At 43.4% G+C, this 23,327-nt stretch overlaps 1 long non-coding RNA gene across 1 annotated transcript in view; it reads right to left on the reverse strand.

Moving 5' to 3' along the window:
• Positions 1-17,635: 17,635 nt before the first annotated feature.
• The window catches only part of LOC128892141 (uncharacterized), a 78,761-nt gene continuing 73,069 nt past the window's right edge, over positions 17,636-23,327 (reverse strand). Inside the window, exon 5 of the long non-coding RNA XR_008461014.1 lies at positions 17,636-19,890. This is a non-coding gene — a long non-coding RNA (uncharacterized LOC128892141). The remainder of the gene's footprint in view (positions 19,891-23,327) is intronic.

The raw sequence follows: 23,327 nt of genomic DNA on the forward strand, positions 1-23,327 counted from the left end.
GTAGTCATTTCGATTAAAAATTCTCAATGCTCTGTATAAAATCTCTTGCCTTCCTCTGTTTCGAAGGTGTCGTGAAATACCTTCGTCAACGTTACAGGGTTTAGCATCCTTTTTTTTTCCTAGACACTGAACTACATTCCCGCGAACAGGAAGCTTAAGCCGCGCGTTAAGCAAGAGGATGATCCCAAGATGTCCGAGAGTCCCTCGAGCATGCAGCGCGGATTAAGGCGATCCTCCTAGCTCCGATTAAATTCTCTCGTTTCGATGGGCCATCGAAACGAGACGAAAAGAGTCTGTTCTCTTAATTTCAATGTTCGCCAAGGTAAGAAGAAACCAAGGGGGGTGGAGAGGACTTTTGACAATAGCGTGTCGTTCCAAAACTCAGCGTTAATGCTTCATTTAACTGCACTCGAACCGAGACTTAGCAACTCTTACCGCTCCCCGACCGCAATCGTCCTCTTTCTACCTGCGAGTATCTACGATCGAGGTAAAAGGGACGAAGTTAACTTCAAGCGTATCGGTTACTTTCGGTGAACGATTTATCGGCGCCGTTTGCGATGCAGGAATCGCTCCTCGCGCCGTTTCGTGCAGTTTTCGGGGTCGAGGAGTAACCAATGTAAGGGAGGGTTGCATAATGCGTGAACAGGGCCGTGAAAAGGGAGGGAAACGAGGAACACGTGGCCTTGGTTGCTACGTTACGTTACAGGGTGCAGAAAGGTTCTGTTAAGAGGATGTTCGTGGACGGACAGGGTAAATCTAGGGCACACGTGAAACTTGGTAACATGGAGTTAGTTTGAAAGCTTGCACCGTCGTTTATGCATATCGTGTCAAGTTACGGCAACTTTTTAATACGAAAACGCTCAAACGTCACACGTCCGAAGATATTAGGGGGATCAAAAAGTGATGTCGTTCCATTTATATTAAATTCAAACAAATTTCTAATAAGTTTCTATTTTTCATCAATTACGTAATCGCCCTTGTTATCAACAGGCTTTTCCCATCTAGTCTGAAAAAATGTTTACTGCTGAATCGATAATAATTAATTAGCTGATAAACCATAAACAAGTATTTAAAATTGCGAGAACGACATTATTTTTCAGTCCATCTAAAATTGACTAGAAATTATGCAACACAGCATTTGTATCTATTTTGTTCGAGCTTGCCACGATTTAACGAATCCTACAAGTCTGGGTGTACTTTGGAGGAAAGCAAAAAATCCGTAAAAATCAGTAATTAGATCAGGAGCCGCGATGCTGCACTCTTAACGGAGATTAAATCGTTCCCCTGGATGGCACTTCATTCCCTTAATTTCCCGTTCGGATACTGTTCTGTATCGACGACTCTTCGCGGTACGGAGGGTCGATTGTAAATCAACGTCGAACACTCGACAAATTTTTGTACGGCGAAATTAATTGGCTCTGGGAATACGGTAAGTAAAAAGGACGAAAGTTTTATAAATGTCCTGCAACTTAAATGCAAATATTGAAGATCTGAGATGGTAAAAATTAACCAGTCAGCTGTTAATGTCGTGAGAATCAACCAATGAGAGATATAATCGTCAACACACAATGTGAGTGATTATCTGAACAACCTAATAAATATTATATAGTTGTCATGGCATAAAATACTGTCATTTCTTCACGATGGATGTAGTCGTCAAACACAGCTGATTGGTTAAATAAAACAACACGCAGACTAACCGTACCAAAAATTTCGACTCGAACGATACACTCATTTGCGAATTACGACCAGTTATACGAGAGAAGCTATCACTTCCTCTCGTGCTGTATGTACAAAAATCGTTCTGTCGTTTCAAAATGGCCCTCGGGCTCGTTTGTACCGGTGCGCGCCGCGCAAAAGCGAAATTAATAAGGAACTTCGTCGCGCAGGAAGCGGAACCATTGAGATTACTATCGGCCGCCGGTGCACGTTCGATGCTCCAGTTGGTTTTTTCGAACTCAAAGACTCCGCTTTACGCGACGTTCGTGTCCGAGCACTCTGCTGGAAGTCCATTTCCTTAATTCCAACCTTTATATCGCGGTTTAGCGTCGACCGACTGAAAGGGAGAAGAGGATCGCAATTATCGTTACCAGCCCCTCGACTGCTACCGTCGCTGCTACTCCCGCTGGCAAAATTAATTCTACAACCGCGATATTAAACACGGCCACGGAGTTCTCGCGGTTTAAACGATAAAAGAAATTATTATCGCGTTCGAGTGGATGCCCTGTCTCGCGAGACAGGAAAACCGCCCCGGCTCTTTTCATTCTTTCAAACGGAGGTGAAGTAAATTAATTTCAAGATGTTCTCGGTTTGATAGCTTTCGAGAGAACGGACAAATTGTTCTTGAAAGCGGTGAATAGAAATTAATTAATTGCAATCGATAGAAAGGACTGTTTCACCTACTTATGGGCCTCTTTAGTCAAACCTTGAATAATAGAGAACAGAGCATATACATGTATTTCCTTTGTAACTCTCAGAAGTGAATGATATCATGCAACCCTAAAGAATTTAATAACGAGCTCTCCTATATATTGCGTTTATCCTAAAAATGGCAGCCCTTCTTGGAAACCGAAAACGTCACTTATAATATTCTACAGGGTTACACGATGTTACCTATTTTGATCCATAGTTCATTTTGTTCTCAAACGTTCAATACTAATTTTTAACCATGACTCTTAAAATATCGTTCAAGCTCCATGCTCTATATTTTCCTTAATTGGCGAACTCGAATACAGAAATCGACGTACAGTTTCGTAACGTCGTTAAATTTGTCTGGTCATTTGCCTCGTAATTTGTCGATTACATGGGAATTCGTAGGAGCACTTCTTGCGCCCTTCCTATCAGGGCACAGGTATCGAGGAACCAATCAAGCTCGACAGTCGGATAAAACGGGGCACAGCGATGGAAAGGGTGGCTTGTAATAATCGTTAGCAGCCTTCTTGTTGCCGGAACTAATTCAATTGACCGGACCGTTGGCCGCCAGTATCAGCGGATTTTCGACCGATTGGAATAACAGGGCTTATCTTCGCATCGTAGTTGTAAACTGGCTGCTCGCTGCGTGCTAAATTACGTTCACCGTCCAGTATCGCTGTTATTACGCGGAAAAGTAACGCTCTCGCGCGACACTGGGTCAATATCCATGGGTAAATCTACGCTAGACCCGATACGCTTCGATTTTTTCGGTGAAATAAAGAAAAATTAATTTTTTAGAATAAAGAGATGCAAGCAGATTTGGAAGACGAAGAGGAACCTAGCAAAAACGGGACACAGATTCCTTAGAACTCCTCTTCCATATTAAAAAGACATTCGGCTGTCCCCTGTACGTTAATTGGTCAGCTTAGTCCTTTTTTCACGGAGACCAATGGATTTCGAAATTGGTTCGTTCGGATTACAATTACACGCCGCAGATGCTACCTTCCACCGAAAATCAATGGACTCGAGAGCACACGTTTTTTCTCCAACTGGTAATGAAACCGGCGAGTTACTAGCGCGATTCGCGACGTTAATCATTTTCGTACAACGATCCCCGCGGCTGCGAAACAGAATGGAATTAAATTTCACGAGATCGGTAAAGCTCGCGGCTTCAACGGTTTTGCTTCTTTTGCCAAAACGCGTAGAAAACCGCGAAAGGGTATTCGCGTTGAACGATGGATATCGTTTTTCGCGTTGCGCTAGGGGCGAAAGGGATGTGGGGGTGTGCGGTTTCGAGTATTTTTTTCGCGCCCGACGACGAGGAGGCTCGATAATTCCGTTCGTAAATTCCAAAGTTCGTTCGGCGAACGGCAGGGGGAAGCTATTTGTCCGATAATTCGCTTGGCAAATAATTTTCGGCCGAGCAAACGGACGGGCGCCATCGATACGGGCGAAAATATGCATTTACCGTGCGGGGGAAATTCATTTCTCTCGCAAATTGTGAAAAATCGCGAGGTGTCGGGAACTGGGGTGGGGAGAGTCGGGAGGAAACACTCTCGGCGTGGTTTCGTAAACAAAAATCCATGGGGGTTGTCCGTCGTAGTTAAACCCTTTGGGCTACCACGAGTGAGACTCGCGGTAATTTCGCGCATTTTAAATTCATTATCGACTCCAGTCTACCTGAAAACTTCATGGTCAACCTATAAAATTGTATACCACTATTTTATACCGTTTCCAAGTCATGATACCATTGATTTGACACTTTGTTACTATTTCTTATAAAACATATTTACATGCTCTTTTTCTCTTTCATATATTATTTTCTTATTGCTCTATTCTCTAGGCCCAATGGGCTTACAAGGAGCTCGGGTACCTCGGGTTCGCTAAACCCGTACTGCAACTGCGACTAAGCTCAGGTACAGTCCCTGAGGGTTCGTGCTGGTATATTTAAAGCGAAACAAAAAATGTCAAGACCCATGATAAGAGTCATTTATAACATCTTCCATCATCTTCAGCTTTAACTTTATTTATCACAACGTTAAACCCTTACAATTTCAACGATCCGAGACGAATATATCATCTTGGTAGCTATACACTCATTGCGTATCTGCAACGACTCGTATAAAATCCCATTGCAAAATAAAATTGTTACTTTCGACCCCGAAGACTACCTTTCGACTACCTGAAAACCCCACGTAACGAAAATGGAGAGGATGACCCAGGTCCGGCTACAATCACGACGTCGTCCGCGGAGTTTAACTTGGGGGAGGATTCCGCTTGTGTATTCCGTCCGCGTTTGTTCGCCTCCGCGATCGAGGAATCGAATTCTGGTTAGGTGGTCGACTCTCGCAACGTCTCCGTCTGCGTCTGGAGCGTGGGCTCCCTTGAAAAGCCCATCAGCCGGCACCGCGTCCCTTTCACGATGATCTCGCAGTCCTTGGTACTTTGTCGAATAGACCGGAGGGAAGTCCATCGTGCTGATTCGCGGCGCATATTGATTCGAAAGGTTTCTTCCCCGTGTATACTCTTTCCTTTCCACTCTTACCCTCTTTCACCCCCCATCGTTTCCCGATTCGACGCTCCCTTCCATGACCCCCTTTCCTTTTACTCCTTTCTCTGCCTCGTGCGTCGGCGAGTCTGCTTTTCGTCGGAGCTAAGCCGTGATTAGATTGCAGACGCTTCTCTTCTCGACACATACTACCCCGGTACTACAGAAGACCTCGAAACGCTACGAATCGCTGCGTGTGTTGCTCGAGAGCTGCTGCATTATCCCCTTCTGTACAGGGTTTTGGGCTGCCTTAAACAGGCCGCGTGACTAACTTACTTTAAATAAAGAAATGCGTTGGATTTAGCTTGCAGAGGGGTGGTATGCTCAGACTAAAATTGTTCTTGTTAATAGTCGCAATTCGGAGAACTTTTCACTCTTTTCTCATACTCAATAATCGAACGTTAAACATCCCCTTGAGTTCCGAGTACTCTGCATTCTTGCAGGGTATGTACAGTAACAGTCCTGCATTTTCTTGGTTCCATATTAGTATGAAAGTCGTTACTTGAGTTAAATTTGTAGCACCTACGTCTTCCTCTGTACCGACCAAGATTCAACCAACCACCATTCTGTTCCTCGGATGGTCTGTTCTAAACGTCCGTATTTGTACGTATTAATCAATTTTACGGGAGAGAACGCTACTTATCCACGGAGGTGTGCTCGGCACCCTTCTGCTCGGCCGAGGGAAATCGATAATCGGTAATGTATTAACACGATCAGAGGCTTTCGGGTGTAATCCGCGTCCAATGATATCTGGATAATGGATACCGACATTACGGTACCGTTCAGTTTCATCAGGATAGATGAGACACTGATACGGAGGTGTCTCATCTTTAGCTATCCTATCTCTGTTCCTTGCCTCCGTTTGCGTATGATCGATTGGTCCTGAAAGGTAATTTACAATTTCCGCGCGTAATAGATGATTACGATGGTGCTGAAACGCTCGTGGGACCTTGAACAGTCAATTTACTACAAAATTACTCCTTAGGAAATTGACTCCAACCAGACGAATACGGGATCAGACTTTTGCCTGAGACAAACTCAATCATAGAAATATGATAGTTGAAAATGGGGCTGCGCGTGGTTTATCCTTTACTTCTGACCAATTTACCGAATAATGATGTTATTCTGTATTAAACTGTATTACGCGGTGTTATAGTGCACTATACTCTATTATCCTGCATTGTGGCGTGTTGGGGTATGCAGTATTATATAATATTGGGTTGTCTATGTCGATTTGTGGTAGGTAGTACAGGTCTGAATATATCGGAATGGTTGATAACAAATAACACGTATATATATATCCTTTAAAAGGTGAAAAGGTTGTGGAACAAAATGGGACCTAGATAATTCAACAAATATATATCATAATTGAAACGTGCCTTCGAATTTTTCTTAAAAATTGGCACGAACTTTCTGGACAACCCAACGTAACATATATTTTTAATATTCATATATATTTCGCAACAAATGGAATCCGTTCTTGCAACTTCTTATCGTGCTGTTTTTTTAGTGGCCGAGGCAATCGTGGACCGATCTCTTATCCGGAATATTCCCTTTTTTTTCCCCAGCGCCGAAATTTCGTTTTGCCATTCCCATCTTCTTCCTCTAACGTTCTCGTGGAAGATCGGGGCTGTTTGAGCGGGGATAACGGAGACCCTTTCAGATTCTAGTTTAAATGATAATGGGCAAGGCACGCCGGGGACACTTAAATCCTCCCCTCTGCTTTCCATAAATAATTGGAGGTGGAAATGGAGCGGATTCCCCGGTGTATTTGTCTCGCGCCCCGCGCCACCGAGAATAGAGAGTTTCGTTTCCCGATGGCGAGCCGATAGAAACCGCTTGGCTTCTTCATACCTTCCCTCTGAATAATTAAGACGCTGGCCAGGACCTTTCCGAATTACGCGGCTGATCACCGATCCGCCGAACCCTGCGCGACAACTCGAGCAAGACTCTGGGGAGGATTTCTGCTCGAGACAAAGGGTGCGACACAAATTGACTTCTCCTATTTGCGCGCTTTCAAGAGCTATGGAAGTGCACTGTACGCCTTGCACGGGATTCAGGGCTACAGAATGCTTTCAGGAAAGGAATCGTAAAGTTCAAAGGGAACGACTTTGGGTTCTAGAGTGAATCGAATCTCATTATGAACTAATTTCTTTTGGTCATGTTGCAAACTTCGTACCTACCTGTACATCAAATAATTTTGCATACAATTGAAAAAAGTGTTTTTCTCACTAGGTATTCGATTGACAATGGTAGAAATAGAATAGAAGCAGAGGATCCCATCGAAAACCCACAAGTTCGAAACAACCACGCGCTTCGAACCCCTCCGTGCACGTAGAATGTTATAGATGCGATCTGTCTGGCGCGGAACTAAACAAAGATCATTTCTGGAAACTGTGCTCTCATGTAGCGGTGTCTAGAATGGAGCAGAAACTATTAACGAGCGGTAAAGTATTACGAGCGCAACCGACCAGCAACAATACCCGATCATTCGTCTTGAAGATCGACGAGCGGTATTTCCTCGAAATTGCTGGGAATGGCCCGAAATCACGGCGATAGGATTAAACAGGAAGCTTCCTTCCACTCCTTTGAACGAAGTCCTCCAGATCGGGCATGTTACGAGTCGGTTGCCGGGGGTTTTGGCTCCCGGCATTGTTGATGCTGATGCCGACGTTGTTGTTCTTGTTGTACTTGTCGTGGATATGCTTGAGGCTCGTCCGTCTCGTGTTACAAGGGCTGGATACACTCCGGCCCGATCCACCCAGGCACATAAGGTACACATCGCGCCAACCTCGTGCCCATTCAGGATTTAATTGGTATCAGTTACGCCTTAACCATGTCGCGGCCACCGACGTACACTTCCTGCGCCCTCATTAGACACGTTCGAATTAATTGCCTTTGAGAACTGCTTGCCGAGAACCTTGTCGCCTTTGGATGCGCTTTTTTTTTCTCCTTGGACCGATGGACGTTTCGAACTGGCACCGTTGTCGCAGCTTTTTTCTCGTCGCGAGCTTTCGGGAGGCGCATAATTAATTGTCGAGCGACCAACGGGAAGAATCTCGTGGAATTATTTATCGAACCGGATCCGAAGAGAATTCGATTACCAGACGGAACATGACCACGTGTCACGCTCGCTCGGGATTCATTCGACGAATAATTTGTTTAGAGATGAAAAAATAATATTTTTTGGGATGTTAGAGGTGCTGTAAACGTTTGGAGCACGGTGAATCTATAGGAACAAGAATCTTGTATTTAAGGAGCAAGGGCACTCCAGAAATTTCAAAAATCGATTCGTATTTTGTGTTGCCTTAACATTTTCCCTTAAAGCCTTAAGAATCAGATGAAAAATATTTCATAGAAACATGTAAATAAATATTTTTCTCACGCTTCAATGTGGCCTTAATGTACAAACTCATGCAACACCTTGCAGTAGTTTCATTTATGCTCGAGTAATTTTTTAGCACTATTTTTCCTAGCGTTTAGTCGAATATACATACGCATAAATACAATACTCGTTTCCTCAATCGCCAGCGCGGCGAGCCGTCCGCGTTCGCACCGAAATCAATTCAAAGTGCTGTGAAACCACTCGACGGAGGAGCCGGTTCTCCTCAGCTGGAGCAGTTCGGATTATGCTCCAGCAAATATTTGGCCGCGAGCCGAAAGTTGATTCGAGCTTTTTTCCGATCGGTTCCTCTTTATCGTCCCCGCTCGCCGCCGTCGGGCATAAATCTCGTTTGGACGAAAATCGCGGGAACGCGCCCGCTCGTCCCTTTTATCATTCATTTGCCCCCCCCCCCTTCCCAGCCCTCTCTCGCTACCAGATCGTTCCTTTTTTTTCACTTTCTTTGTCTTCGTTTCCCGTTCGGCTCCTTTCGCGTTCGATCGAATCCGCACTTTTTCCCTGCGCCGCGAAACAGATCTTCTTTGAGAGATTAGGTCGAACGAACTCGAGAAAAACGATCTTGGGTTTGCTTTCGAATAGATACGTTTGGCATTCGTTTTTCTACCGAGATACGATAGTGGTAGAAATTAGTAAATCCTTAAACGATCGAGGCTAGGGAACAGTCTTCCAGAATTTGTGTATATTCTACTGTCATGGGTCGATGGCTAGTTGTTTTGTATTTATTCTTTCCCTTAAGTATGTTTAAGTTAAGATGTAAATGTTTTTAAATTATATAGCATGGAATTCAAATGGAGTCCGATGCGACTGAGAAAATATTTGAGCTACATGATCTACATATAATTTAAAAACATTTAGTTCTTAACAAATTACTTCACAAGTATGTTTAAGTTTGTTTATTACTTGTTTGCTATTTGTTCTTCCCTCTGAAGTATGACGATGGTTGAAATGATTGCAGGAAATCGTTAGATGTTCGTTTTATTTGTCCATATTCTAATGTCACTGGTGGATAAACGCCAATTTGTCACTTGAGACAACTCGAATAATAACATACATTATTTTAGAAAAGCATGTCTTATCTTCTAGACAGTGTAACGTGTAATAAGGAAAGGTCCACGCCGACCAGAAATTATTCTTAATCTTGCCTTTCGCTTCCAGCATTTCCCTCGACTTCGGCCACGTGTTTACGATCGGCCCCTTCACTTTTCATTCACACGGAGGCGCTATTTCGACGGCGAGGTTCGATTATTGACCAATAAACGTCTCGACGCCGACGGAAAGTTCCCAGTATCGAAGCCAGGGGCAGCCCTCCTCTCTGAATTAGCGCTCGGTGTGAATGTCACGTTCCCCGAGCGAGTTCGCGATGAAATTGGAGTTGTCGGTAAGTTTATAAACTTCGGTAACCCGTCGCGACGCGCTCCGGTTCGTGCGCTTTCTACCTTGAAATCGAGACGCGCGGCTAGACGTTAATCGAAGAAGAGAATCAGCGAGGCCACGAGCTGATAACGAAAAAACAGCCTGGTTGATTTAGACGCGGATACCTCGATTGCTGACGTCGACGTCTGCCCGTCCGTTCGTCGATAATTATTTGTCAGAGGGTCGCGCGAGGAACGTCTAACCCCTTCGCTCTCGTCTCCGCGTTTCTTTCCGCTTCGTCCTACGCCCGTCGGCTGTCCTCTTCCTCTCGACCCCTGACCTCCGCCAGACTCGGTGAATAATGAATCCCCGAGATCGATGGTAACAACTTCGCTTCTCTTTTCCTGCGGGTATCCCGGAAGCGGCACGCCACCCGCAGGAATATTACCCTGCCGAGCGAGATTACCGTTCCTACCGGAGAAATATACGACGTCACGAGGAAAACTATCGGGGGCAGGAAAAGTTCGCGCATTCGAAAGGAGACTGCGAGACCTGGAACTCTTTTAATTGACCCTTGGCATCCGGCTTGCGCCCGTCGCGCTTCATTCTCGGACTTGAGAGTAAGATCGAACCTTGGGGTCGTGGTTCCAGTTCGGGCGGGGAATTGTTGGTGAATAAAAATCACGTTCAATATTCTCGTAAGGTCCACGACGGAGTGCGGTTTCTTTCAACCCTGATTCGGACTTTATTTGAGTCGATGCTTTAGATCTGCTGCTAGAAGTCGCTTTACTTAGGAACGGTTTTCCTTCTTCAAGAGAACGAACGTGTTTTGTATTAATAGTATTGAATCGAAGAGTATTTTGTAAATCTTGAAAAGATAATTTTTACTTATACATTTTGGTAGAGCGACCAGAGCATTGGACTCTGTTTGAAGACGTTTGCTCGAATCCTGAGGACAGTGTTTTTTTCATGTTGGAATAGAAAACAGATGTTTGTTCTATGGTACGTAAATAGGAAACTCTGCGAAAGAATGAGATCTGTTTGACTTTGAAGACGGTTATAACCTGGTCCGTTTACCAAGTCACCCTATACACGGTGGTTTGAATAATTTTGTTCCTGCATGCAATCGTGCGAAGTCTTCTCGTATGTTTGGGCAGCTTTTGAATTTGCGGCAAGTATTTCATCTTGATGTTTAATAAATCTATTTCACGACGCCCATTGAAATATTTTCAACAGTCATTGTTAATCTTGAAATTTATACTGCCACAATCGTTCCACAGTTGTCATGATCTTCTTCCTACTTTCCCTAACTTGCTCACTGTTTTAGCATCTTATCCACTGCATTTTATTACGGACGTAGTTTGCTCGTTGCAATACTTCCGTGACGATGCAGTTCTTGTTTCACCTATACCCAGCTGCTACAGAATGTTTCATTTTCGATCGAGACTGAGCACCACTCTTCTTTTTACAAATTCATCGTGAAACATATTACTGAGATTTAAATACGCCGAATATTATTCGACCACTAATCCTCGGACCATCATTGGCGCTTCGCCTGTATCGCATTCCTAACGCGGATTACTATTTGTATACATTCGTTATAACGGTACACATTCGTATAACTAGAACCTCGCTCGACCGTAGTTCTGATTATCAGAGCTCAACTATGAGTTTGCGTATATATATGGAATCGAGGATTAACTTGCTCGTACAAATGGAGCGCAGATGCACTGTATGCAAAAGTTTCGCGAAAATCGACGCTCGGATGTTTCCTAGTTAGATTCCGCTGGCATTGATTGTGAAACTGCGGTGTATTAATCTCAACTTATTTATTCATGCGTGAATCTATCTGCTCGTCCAAATATAGAAATATAATTCATAGATTTGTAAAACTTTTTGTCGAAGACAGGAAAAGTTCACGCATTCGAGGACGAGAACTCCTTTCTTAGGGAAACGTTTGACGATACCTGAAAAGCGTAATTGAATGAGAGAAACCTTTCGCAGCAAGAGTAATTGAGTAGTGAAACGACGCTTTCATTGTCTCACTTGGCAGCTTCGAAGAGAACCGACTGAAGTCTGCTTCTCCAAGTTGCGTAATTTTAATTGATAATTCTTTCTTTCCCGGCCTCTCGTTGGCATTTCTCCTCTGGCCACCTCCTCCTCAAAGAGGTGCTTCCTTCTCCCAGTGACCCCCTAACCTCGGCCCATCCTTGAATAATAAATCTCCTGGCTAGTCGAGAATAACTTCGCCTTGCTTACCTGGAACCGCCTCTGTATTTGCACGAACATTCCGCCGCGAAACTCCTATGTAGATCTTTTCGATACATATGCATATAACGGCGCTAACCGTCTCACAGCCACTCTCGGCACTATGTTTTCATTTCCGGTGTAATTGGCATCGCGGTGTTCCCGTTTCGAAGCAAGGTGCGCATTTTAGGAGACGCTTCCTTCCAGGGACTAATTATCGGGGAAATGGAATACTGGGCATGTCAGAATTGGAAAGGAAGTCGTAACTGACTAAGTGAACTCGCAGAAATAAAGAAACGTTAGTAAGAAACGTAGCGTGTCCTGATCTCTAAAGAGAACTTGGCTTATTGTAGGAAAACGGAAATGACATCTTGAAAGAAGGAGTTTAACACGTTCACTGCCAGACTAATACTCTTGAAAATTTCTACTGTGATTAAATTTTGTTTACAGACTATTGGAAACTGTGTAATGAAACATTTATTGTGGTGTTTAGTTTTGTAACTTCATTAAAGTTCAAGTATTTTATTTAAATTCATTTTCTGTGACACTTGCACAGATAGCCCATATATTGGTGACGTGGCGATCAACGTGTTAAATAAGGATCGATTTTGGGGAAGCATTCGTTACGTTTCTTAGGATACCCTATTGTTTTGTTTTCGTTCCATTCAATTTTACAAGCGTGTCAGCAATGGTGGACATAACAGACCCGCGAAGTTCGAGTTACGTTCGCAATCGGATCTACGACGAGTTTGATGGTCCGTTCCCAAATTTCTGTCGTTGTTTTCCATCATGGGACCCCTGTGAAGCTTCCGTCCCCATGCTTGGAACGAATTTACCCGAATAGATGACGCGATTCGGAGGATTCGAGGGGTTCAGTTATACAGGGTATATCCCGTAAGTAATATACCATTGTTTTGGATTATCCGTTGTCACGGCGACGGGATCTACCTTGGAGTACCTGCCTGCGTCGTCGTCCGTGTAAGCCAGGAAGAATCCGATACGGATAAGAAGAAAACCCGGAAACGCTAAAACTACCTTTCCACTTGCAGAGCGTTCGAATATACTGTTCGTGGAATACTTCCTCTTTCACGATCCCCTGCTATCGCGAGGCTACTTGCCCTATCTCCTTGAAACAATAACGGTCGGAAAATCGCTAATCTCGAACCTGCTCCAGCAGGTTGCTAATCCTAACCGCTAGCGCCAACATAGAGATAAGAAGCTATTCTTTAATTGACGATACAAATTTTAATATTCGAAGCAGGTCACCGAAAACCTACTATGTGTGCAATTGAGTCTTTTCAATTAGTGGAAGCAGGAGCAACCTAACTGGTCGATCAAATTAATGAAAGCTTTGTTAATAAATCAAGAAAATTCAGTGACTTTAACAGAAGTTTGAAGTACGTGGGCCAGATTGACCGAGTTGGTAGTTTTAGTGTTAAATAACGAAAAAGGAAATGGAAGCTTTTGATCATTATTGGGGCAGTAAATGTTATTCCATGGATAATTTACATGTCAAGTGAAACGAGCTAATTGTTCGATGGAATGACCGTTGTGATACATCGCGTTATTCATTCATCATCTGTTATTCGAATAAATCTCTGCCCATCTCTGCTGGAAGGGATCCGGAAGGCTCGATAGGGTGGAAACTGAACGAGACCTTGGAGAGGCGGATTCTTTTTCCCTCGTCCTCCCTTCTGGTATTACTCGCTCTCCCTTATCTGAGCTACTCGAACCGATCCCTTCAATGTATTTATTCCTGGGATCCTGCTGGGGGATGACAACCCGATGAAGTCCGCTTAGCGGCTAATAGTATCTTGGACGACCGCGTAGGTATCCCTTTTATGTCTCTCCTGCTCGGGACCGACTACAATAATATTTAGACTCAAATGATAAGATGTTTGAATACCTGCTGGTATCAAGTAACCTTCAAACATTAAAAAAAAAAGAAAAAAATATACATGTCGAATTGAGTAACCTCCTCCTTTTCGAAGTCGGTTAAAAACATAAGATATTTTATAAAGTATCACATTACAATGCTTAGTTTGCGATACTTTTATGCGTGGAATAACCAGGAGAATCGATCTACCTAAAAAAAACAACATGGGTCCATTTATAAGCGCGTACAGCAGCGTTGCATTAAAATGAAAGATAACATCAAAGCCAGGCTACATTTTCAGTATCAATTTTTTGGACAGCGTAAACGAACTACTGCCGATTTTTAGAATCACCTCGTTAACTGTAAATCAGGATTCATCATCCGATGTTACGCGTACCATTGGCGGTACTCGAAAGAACTTTCAATGGCGCACGAATAACAGGTGAACGATCCTTTTGATTCACGAAATTGTGAAAAATTAAAACACGAAAATTCGAATGTTCGAGGATAAATTAATACACGTTGCCCTCCTCGTATGAACGGTAGTGTCGATTGGTCGATCAAAGATACATACACGAAATCAAAAGGTGCATACTTCTCTGCTGTATTTGGAAAAAAAACAAATGTAGTATAGCACTCAGTTTGAAGTCCAATTTTCGTTTGAAATTATAGTCATAATTATAATTAAGAATGTAGAACTTTTATGTATATGAAACAATTGCTATTACGAAATTAGCACAGAACCGAATATTAAAAGACTAACTGAAACTCCTGAAAATGTTTAAATTGTCGTTCTGCGATACACGTCTGTGACGAAGTTGAAAATGCCTGCCGGGAATTGTAACCGAATGATATTTGCAGAAACGTATAAACAAAGCAAACCATAGAACCTCCATTTATCAAGACCAATTGTTTTTATTGTTAGCGAACCGAGCAGAAATTTTTTCACCGCGGATGAATGATAAAAGAATTTTTATCAGTTCACCGACGACCAAAAACAGCTGGGGATGAGCGAGTTATGCGGTTTACACGATATGTCACCTCTATACACCGCGAATTTTTATAAATTCCCCGGCTCGACGCAAACGATATTTTGCACGGCACAGGGCAACGTTTAATCACACATGTACGTGCCCCCCCCCCCCCCCCCTTTCCGCGTTATACGCTCTCCCTTACCAAACTAATTAAATTTCATATTCCATCCAGATCAGTTGGGAATACGTGTTTAAAGTATTGAAACTTTTTAACACATTCGCGACCGGCAGATATTTTGCGTTTCTAATACCGAGTACTGACGAAAATAATAAAACGAAGCTGAATTCTGAAGCTGGACGTCGTAAATTTGTATAGTTAGGGCGGAAATAAAAATTAAAAAATATGTTTTGAAATATCAATGTTTTAAATATATAGTATAATAAAATAAAGAGATTTTCCTAATTTGGAATAGAAACCACGATTAGGATTTCAAATGACATGAACTCACGTTAACGGTCGCGAATGTGTTAAGGGAACACCAGGACCTGTAGATTATTTAATTAATTAACATGTGTACTTCAAACTTCTTCTTGATGTAACTCCACTATTAACACTACGTTTGCACAGATTTTTTCTCAGAATTCTATTACCGAAGCAATGCTTTCATAAGCTTCGGCAGAAATTCATAACTTGTCTTCTGAAATTTGAAATGGGTTAAAATACCCGTGCTTCGGTAAATCTAGTGTCAACAAAATATTTCATCGAAAATATAGAATTTTTTCAAATGAATGTTTGGATGTAAACTAACCAATTCCTCGGCGCAAGAGGCAAGTTCCTGAAACAAGTTAGAAAAATGCCCAGCAAAAAGTTCATAAATTCCAGTCTGCTGTCGAGTGTTACACCGTTGATGTTTGCATACATCAGTTCCCACGAGAATCTCCCAAAACGTAACCAACGTTTCGTATTTGTGGCACAAATACCTGGTACAAATTGGACAATGTTTACGGTCGCAACTTTTTGGTACTTCTCGACGTTCCGCGAGGTTCCGTTCTCCACTTTCGGGCGCAATTACCTGTCTAGCCGCGAAAGTATTGACACAATGGGGAAAAACGTTACGGCGAAATCGCGTGGTTTCCCATCGAACGCTTCGTAAAAAGGTCCGCGAACGGAATCCGCTGCAACGTTCCCGTTGGAACGACAGAATTTACTCGCTCTGAGAAATGGGGTCGAAAAAACACGGACGTCCATAATATTTGCGGAATTAAATTAAACAGCGCGCGTACGGTTTTCTTTTTTTTTCTTGTTTTTTTATTAGCGTCTGGGTGGAAAGCTCGTCAAATATTTATTTAGCTGCCGGCTTCGCGGCCATGACGAATGGAAAAAATTTACTCGTTGATAAAATTCCTGGCGAAAGATAAACCCACGATTCAATCTTTCCGCAGAGAGTCAGTAAACTGAACGGATGGCGGAAATATTGTAAAACGTTGGAAATACTTCGTGGAAGTAATTGCCGGCAAAAAACGTGAGTTCGCGGGAAACGCGAGACCAGCAGGAGCTCTTATGTTTTGCAGTCCGGTTTCTTCTTTATTTTCCGTGCGCATTCGCTTCCTTGTATCGAGGACAATTACACTAATGCTTTCGCCCGTTCTCATCTTTTAGGGGGGTTTGGGTACTTCGGCGGGAGGAACTGAAGGAACTGGAGGCGGCAACTCGAAGCTGAAACAAACGCAGACGTCGCGGAACCGAGAGTAACTAAACGCGATAAATGTTCACTGGGTAGCTCCCAACACGCCCAAGAGACCTCCCTTTGTTTTCGGGGTTCGAGTGAAAATTGAAATGTCATCGGGGTCCCTACCGACAATCGTCCAACGCTGGACTAGTCGGAAATCCTTGGCTAAAGGTTGCTTGATAAATTAACTCCTCGAAGTGCACGATTTAAAAGAAAAATGAAACTCGAGGGAGCCATGTGGGATACGAGGGTGTACACGAGTGCATAAATATACATAGGTGTCAGAGATCGAATGAATGTTCATAGTATAGATATTTGGCGCCATTATACCATTCCTTTTGTTGTCGAAATTGCAAATTCTAGAAACAAATTTTCCTAAAAAGGCATCCCCTGCACAGCGACCACGTTAAATAAACGTTCGGAGAAATAAATAAATGCCAGGAGGAACGAGCCCCGTTGGACGCAAAATTGCAACGTAAATTTCAAGCACGGTCCACGGTATCGGACGTTCGCTATTGTTCCATACCTTTCGGTGTTTGCATAAAATTAATTTATCGAAACTAACTGCCTCGGGTATCGAGGCCAGCACGGTGTACGAAACGCGTAACAGCGTTGCAGATTCCCGGTTTATAATATTTCTTCGTGTTTACGTAGCGCCTTACGCGAGGCGAAACGAAACAGCGACACGTAACCCGTTTGATCCCATTTCCATTCGCGTTGTTCTGTAAATTTGGTCTAGTTCCGCTTCCCCTGTACGGAGTCACCATTTCGCTGGACAATGATTACCAATAGTAAACGCGGTCACGAGGCGGACGAGCGATCGTCAAACGCTATCGGCTTTAGTTCATATCCGTACAATTGTTATGCAAACCGCCAGGCGAGTTCTGTTGCGAAACAAGTACGCGCTAAACAATTAACGTTCACGCCGCACGATGTAAACGTTGGGTCGCGCGCTCGCCCGGCCGATTTTCGATCGCCGATACGCAGCGAAAATGGTTTTCGATGTTACCGAAGCTTTAAACCGATTTGCGCCCGTTACCTTTGCGTTAATCGATGCTCCGCGGCGAGAAAACACGAGTACATTCGAAGTACACTCTCGAGCGATATTCTACTATTTTTAGTCGAGAACGTAACGAATCAATTTTATATTCACGGAAAGGGGGTTGTTTATTGGTGATTAAAATATAATAAAAACATTTTGTCAATTTGCAAACTGGTGTTGCGTACTTGTTAAATGACTCTCTGGCCATCTACCGTCGAGGCAGATTTTAAAAAAGTAGGTTTTGAGAGAAAGTATGAGGACAAATTTCTTAACAAATAACTTTGTGTGAGCAGCGGATTGTTTCTCGTTAAAAATTTCTTTTTGATACTGTTTCCTCTTATTTCTAATTCCTACACTTTCATGTGTCCACTTCCTACAAAAATGGAGCTGAGAAAAGACCGAAGCTATAAGTTGAAGACGTTCGAAACTCCAAACTTAGAAAATCACGCGTAACACCCGTTACTTCGAATAACAAAGCAACCCCGGAAACTATTGCTCTGTTAAAATTATTCGAACTTATACTTCACGCGGCAATTAGGTAAAGATAGAACTTAAGAATCCACGATTGCTGAAATTTTCCAAATTTTTACTCGAGTATTACGGAACCGTTCGATAAATTGCATGAACAAAGAGCACGAATCCCCAATAAATCCCAAAATCGTTTAATCTCACTTTCCCAGGTAGTGGAACGCTATATCATTGTGGTCCAATCGACAGCGAAGTCTCGCGTGTTTGTGCCCTGTTCGAGTGGAAATTTTTGGAAAATTTTTCGCGCCGTTCTTACGAGCAAGTTCCATCGTCGAGATGAATATTTCAGCTCCTGAGAAATCTTCGAACGGAGCTTCGCTCCTGGGGGAGTATCGCGTGTTGAAAGAGACGGTTGACATTTTCGACGCTGTACGTTCACGGATATTCTCGTTCTCGGCAGAGAATTCGGATGAACACGATTTGCTAGAATCATCGTCGCGACTCGAATGACGAACCGTGATTTCTCGGCGAGCACGAAACTATCGCGCGCCGAATTAAATCGCCGTCGGTCGCATTCGTGTCAATAGGACGCGCGGAACATTTCAACGTTTACTTTAACGACAATTATCGTCGATATCGCCGTTACACGTTATTCAACGACGTTACAGTCTAAAAGCCGAACGAGTCGATTCCATTGCGCGTCGGATGAATATCTGATACGTGAAACGTCGAGGTAAACCCGTGATTTGTTCGTATCGAGCGTTGCTGCTATTATTTTTCGATATCTATTCGCTTGCACTCTTTGACCCATTGGGGACGGAAGTTGACCCTACGAACTCGGATGTCCCCTCTGAGGAGGCTTCGTAAGTCTGATGAAGTTTGCTGTCGACAAGATAAATTCACAGGGAAAATTGATCAAACATTAGTGCTGACGCACCCCTTCCATATGATTTCTTGAGTATTCCTTTCAAATTTACAAATGTCTAACGATAAACTACCAAGGTCGACCGAGAGAGGGAGAGCAAACGAATTTATCAAATTAATTCTCTATTAACATAAAAATTTGCTTCTTGTGATGTATAAGTAAAACAAGGTTGAATTTAAATGTGTTCCAGATTCATTTTTTCTTTAGGTGCAGTCCTCGAGATACGATTTTGTCCCGAACCCCGTAGAGGTTGGATAATACGCCACTGTTCATAAACCCGTCGCGTTTCCCCGCGTTTCTAGCTTCTTCTCGCGAGACCCATTCGCGTGTCGTGAGCTTTTTAGAAGCAATGGAGTTTCTTGCCTCGGCCGCGATAAGCAACCCCGCGAACAGAGCCTGCGCGACAGCTCCGGTAGACTCGAACAGTGGAGGGTTAAAAATTCAAGAAAAAGGACGGTGGAAAGCAACAGGATTCGAGGTAACGAAGTAGGAACGCGGACGGCACGAAGTGCAAACTGGCACAGCGTTTGGAAAGCAATTCTCTCAGGGAAATTGTCGTCGACGGAGACGCTTAAACAAATATCCCCAGGGTCCTGGGTAGTTCGAGGCCATGGTAACCCTGAACGGGCCGTGCAAAGTCACGGAGTGGAGCGAAACAGCTTAAAAAGCTGAAAGTTCACCCTCGTTCCACGGTCGAACTTCTGCGTTACCCTCTGTGTGGACCTTCTTTCGCCAACTCTCCCCCGTCCCTGTCGTTTCGTTCTTTCGAGCGTTCCTCCGCTCCGTGTCCTACCTTTCGCTTCCTTGTTCCGTTTGTCCCTCGAAAAGCTCCGCGAGATAAACCAGTATCGCTGGGAACGTTACGAAAACCGGAATGCGCTCTTATCGTTAGCGTCCCTGACGACGTCGTTGCTGCAACAGTTTGAAAAGAAAACAGAAATTAGTTTCTATTCGGAGAGGGGGATATAGTCTTTAAGAACTAGATAAGGACGGAATTTTCATTGGCTGATAGAACGTAATCAGATATTTACCAACATTATAACTGTGCTCGTAGCAACGTGGTTGCCAATGGACTCAAACAATCTCAGACCTCAGAGATAATTTATATGATTCCAGCGAAGACATTACCAACTACAGTCAATCGCATAAGTATTCGTACCCCCTATATCCATCGAAGAAATTTGTCTAATTTAAATGATAAGCTCCATGTTTCCAAATCAATTTTCCCTTATAAATGTGTACATGAATAAACTTCACACATGTATATATTTACAATTACAAATTTATTTAGAAACATGAAGCATTAAATTAGACAAATTTCTTCAATAAATATAGAGGGTACGATTACTTATAGGACTGACTGAATATAAATTTTCAAATGAATAAAATTAAATCTGTGCTCAAAGTGTCATCCAACCTTTTCGAATAATAATAAAGACCTCGATTCGCGTAACTATAGAATCATTTCGCTGTTCCATTCGGAGCCATCACTAGGCGCGCTTTCCCTGGCGCAAATAATTAAACGCAAAGCACACGGAGTCCTTCCCGCAATTTTTCCTCGCCCAGTGTTCCTCCTAGCTTCCCCAACCCTCTCGGAGGACGTCAACGAGATAAACCAGCGATAGTTGCCGGCGCAGCTGGCCGCAAAGTCATCGCGGCGATATTATTACGATTAAGGGATGAAAGGGGGATGGAGTGGCGAGAAAATACGTTACCCAGAGGGCAGCATTTTTCGCCTCTGTATCTCGCGCGTCGTAACGCGAACAGCTTTTCTCTTTATTCAACCGTCAGCCGGTCAGCCGACCGGTAAACGCAGTGCGGTTGAACTTCGATTGAACAGACCGCAACCCTTCATTTTCCGATCGTCGATTAGCCTCGGACCTCCGTTGTCCGCGATTTCAATTACACGCCGTATTAACTTCCGCCTGCGCGCGGCTATTTTAGAACGTTTCCCTGGCGATACATGGAAAGTTAATTACAAACTTCCCAATTTTTCCCAATCTTCTCCGCGTAGCTACTTCTCGTGTTTTTTTACAAGTGTGGAAAACCCTTGATATAAGTATGGAGTGAACTGGGCTCGAGAGTAACAGAGGAAAGGAGTGCAATTTTTGTTAGTATGAATGTAATCACATTTATCTGTAGTTAGAAAATTACTGGGTGGATAGTGTATACAGGGTCACAAGAGGAAAATGATCGATTTAGAGGGGAAACATAGTGTGAGAGACAGAGAAATGATCCAGTTGACTTTCTAAAAGATACCACTGAAAAATAGTTAAATGAATCTCCGAGGTATAGGAAGTTTCGCCGCGGATGGGGGATTCGTGCGGGTTAGGATCGATTGTTGTCGAGGCTCGGTCGCGTTGGGGGGTATTGTTTAAACGATCCGTCGGCACGGAAAAATCCTCGACGCCCATAATGCTACAAGCGAGAGGAGAACTGTTCGGGTCGGCAATGAAAACTTGAAAAGTTCGTGCTTTTTCATTTTCAGCAACGGGACTCGGTCGCCTGGCGTCGCTGAGAGCGCAGACGATGCTGATTTCCCAACGGGTATCGTCCATCTATAAATCTATACCCCGAGGTTGTTTAGCCGGAGCTATATGTGTACGCGTAGCCGGCAACTGCGCCGCCCTGTATTTTTCATTCGACTCGGCCGGCTTTTCCCAACCCTGGAGAAGGAAACTTTTATCTTACGAAACTTTACTTCTTCCGGGTCCCGATCGCCGCGCACGACAAAACAAAGATTATTCCCTTCGAACGGTACACATAACCGTAGATTCGTCTTGAATTTATCCGTCTCGGATCGGTCGCGACCGATAGACGTGCGTCGTAATCTCGTAAATCTTCCGTGCGATGCACCCTGAATCTTCTTATATGATTGGAGGACGTGAGATGGAAGAATGTTAGTTGAAAGATGACATCCGCGAAAGCCACTATAGCGGCGCGTCGTGCCTAAGAGTTTAATGAAAATATCCAATTCTGTTTAAACAACGCTGGACTCCTTTAGAATCGTTTAATAAACCTTCTGAACCAGTTGCTCATATTTTCAGATATAAAGATTCTAAAAACACAAATTTTTCAAAGATCGATTTTTCATACTAGTAAAACTGGGGCACGCGAAGCGAAACTGAGAAACAGCGAACAACAACAGCTTAACAGAACAAATAAAGTACAAGTAGCTAGTAGAGATAGAGTTTTTGGCGACGGAAAAGGATATTCCTGAACGGATAGGGAAGTTTTAAGCGAACACGAGGCAGCTTGGAGTTTGATCGGCGCACGGAGAACTTCCGTTCGCTCGAAACACACGGAAAATGCTTGTTTTCTTTCCGAAAACGGTTTCCATCGAACGCATCGAGAAGCGAGCGATGAAATATGTCTCGAGAGCAAATGGAGGCTGGGAGGGAAACGGCGAACCAGCCCGCGGCACCTCGTCGCCACCTCCCTTCGGTCTGCGTTAAAGTTGCAGCTTGCCAGTGCCTCTCACGAGGGATAAAATGTTTAGGGTGAAATTTCTCCGTCCGCTCAACCAGCCCCCCCCCCCCTCCCTCGCAAGCCCGCTCTCTAAATAGCTCGCGGGTATCCTGCGTCTCGCCCTTTAATCCTACTGTTCCGTCTCCACCCCTAATTCCAATTTGTTGCTGCAGACCGTCTTTTGCGTAACTGGAACGACCCTCGTAAATACAGTGGAGCTCCGGGTTAACGATAACGCATCAGCCAAATTTAAATATAATAAAATACCAATAAAATATTGATGTTATGGTTATTTTTATCCTACATTCTACGTATTTCTTCGTTACTCATTCATCGAAGAAACTAATTTTCTTGGTACTACGTAACACATAAGAGCAAAAACATTACTCGTGAATATTTTGGCCAAAGATGCAAGTTCATATGAACGCAATAACTTGTAAAGAAAGTAAAAGAGTAATTAATGTTACAAGAATAAAACCTTTGACTGCTTTTACTGGCTGAGACTTCTTTCTACTTCTACTTTTAATTTACTGCTTAATTCACTTCTATTAATCAGCTTTTACTTTTCCATGAGTACTTCTTCCCAGTAGGAATTCTACTCTGTCCATTTTTTAGGGTACACATTGACTTTATATAAATCTTTGTACCTGCAAGAACCTAAATCATTGATTGAAACGTTTGACAGCGGCAAAATAGATGCTTCTCACAAACCTATGCATCTATCTATCTATTTGCAAACATTTTTAACGAGGGAATCACCCGTTTCTGTTCCAGTGTTCCGGCGCAACTTCGGGAGACTTCTCGGAGCGAGTGGCAGCCCTGTTGCAGTCCTCTTCTACTCAGGACGACTGCTAGTCCTCGTAGAGATTCTTTCTAAGCGT

This window comes from Hylaeus anthracinus, unplaced genomic scaffold, assembly GCF_026225885.1.
Source record: "Hylaeus anthracinus isolate JK02 unplaced genomic scaffold, UHH_iyHylAnth1.0_haploid 12002, whole genome shotgun sequence".
NCBI classification, from domain to species: Eukaryota; Metazoa; Arthropoda; class Insecta; order Hymenoptera; family Colletidae; genus Hylaeus; species Hylaeus anthracinus.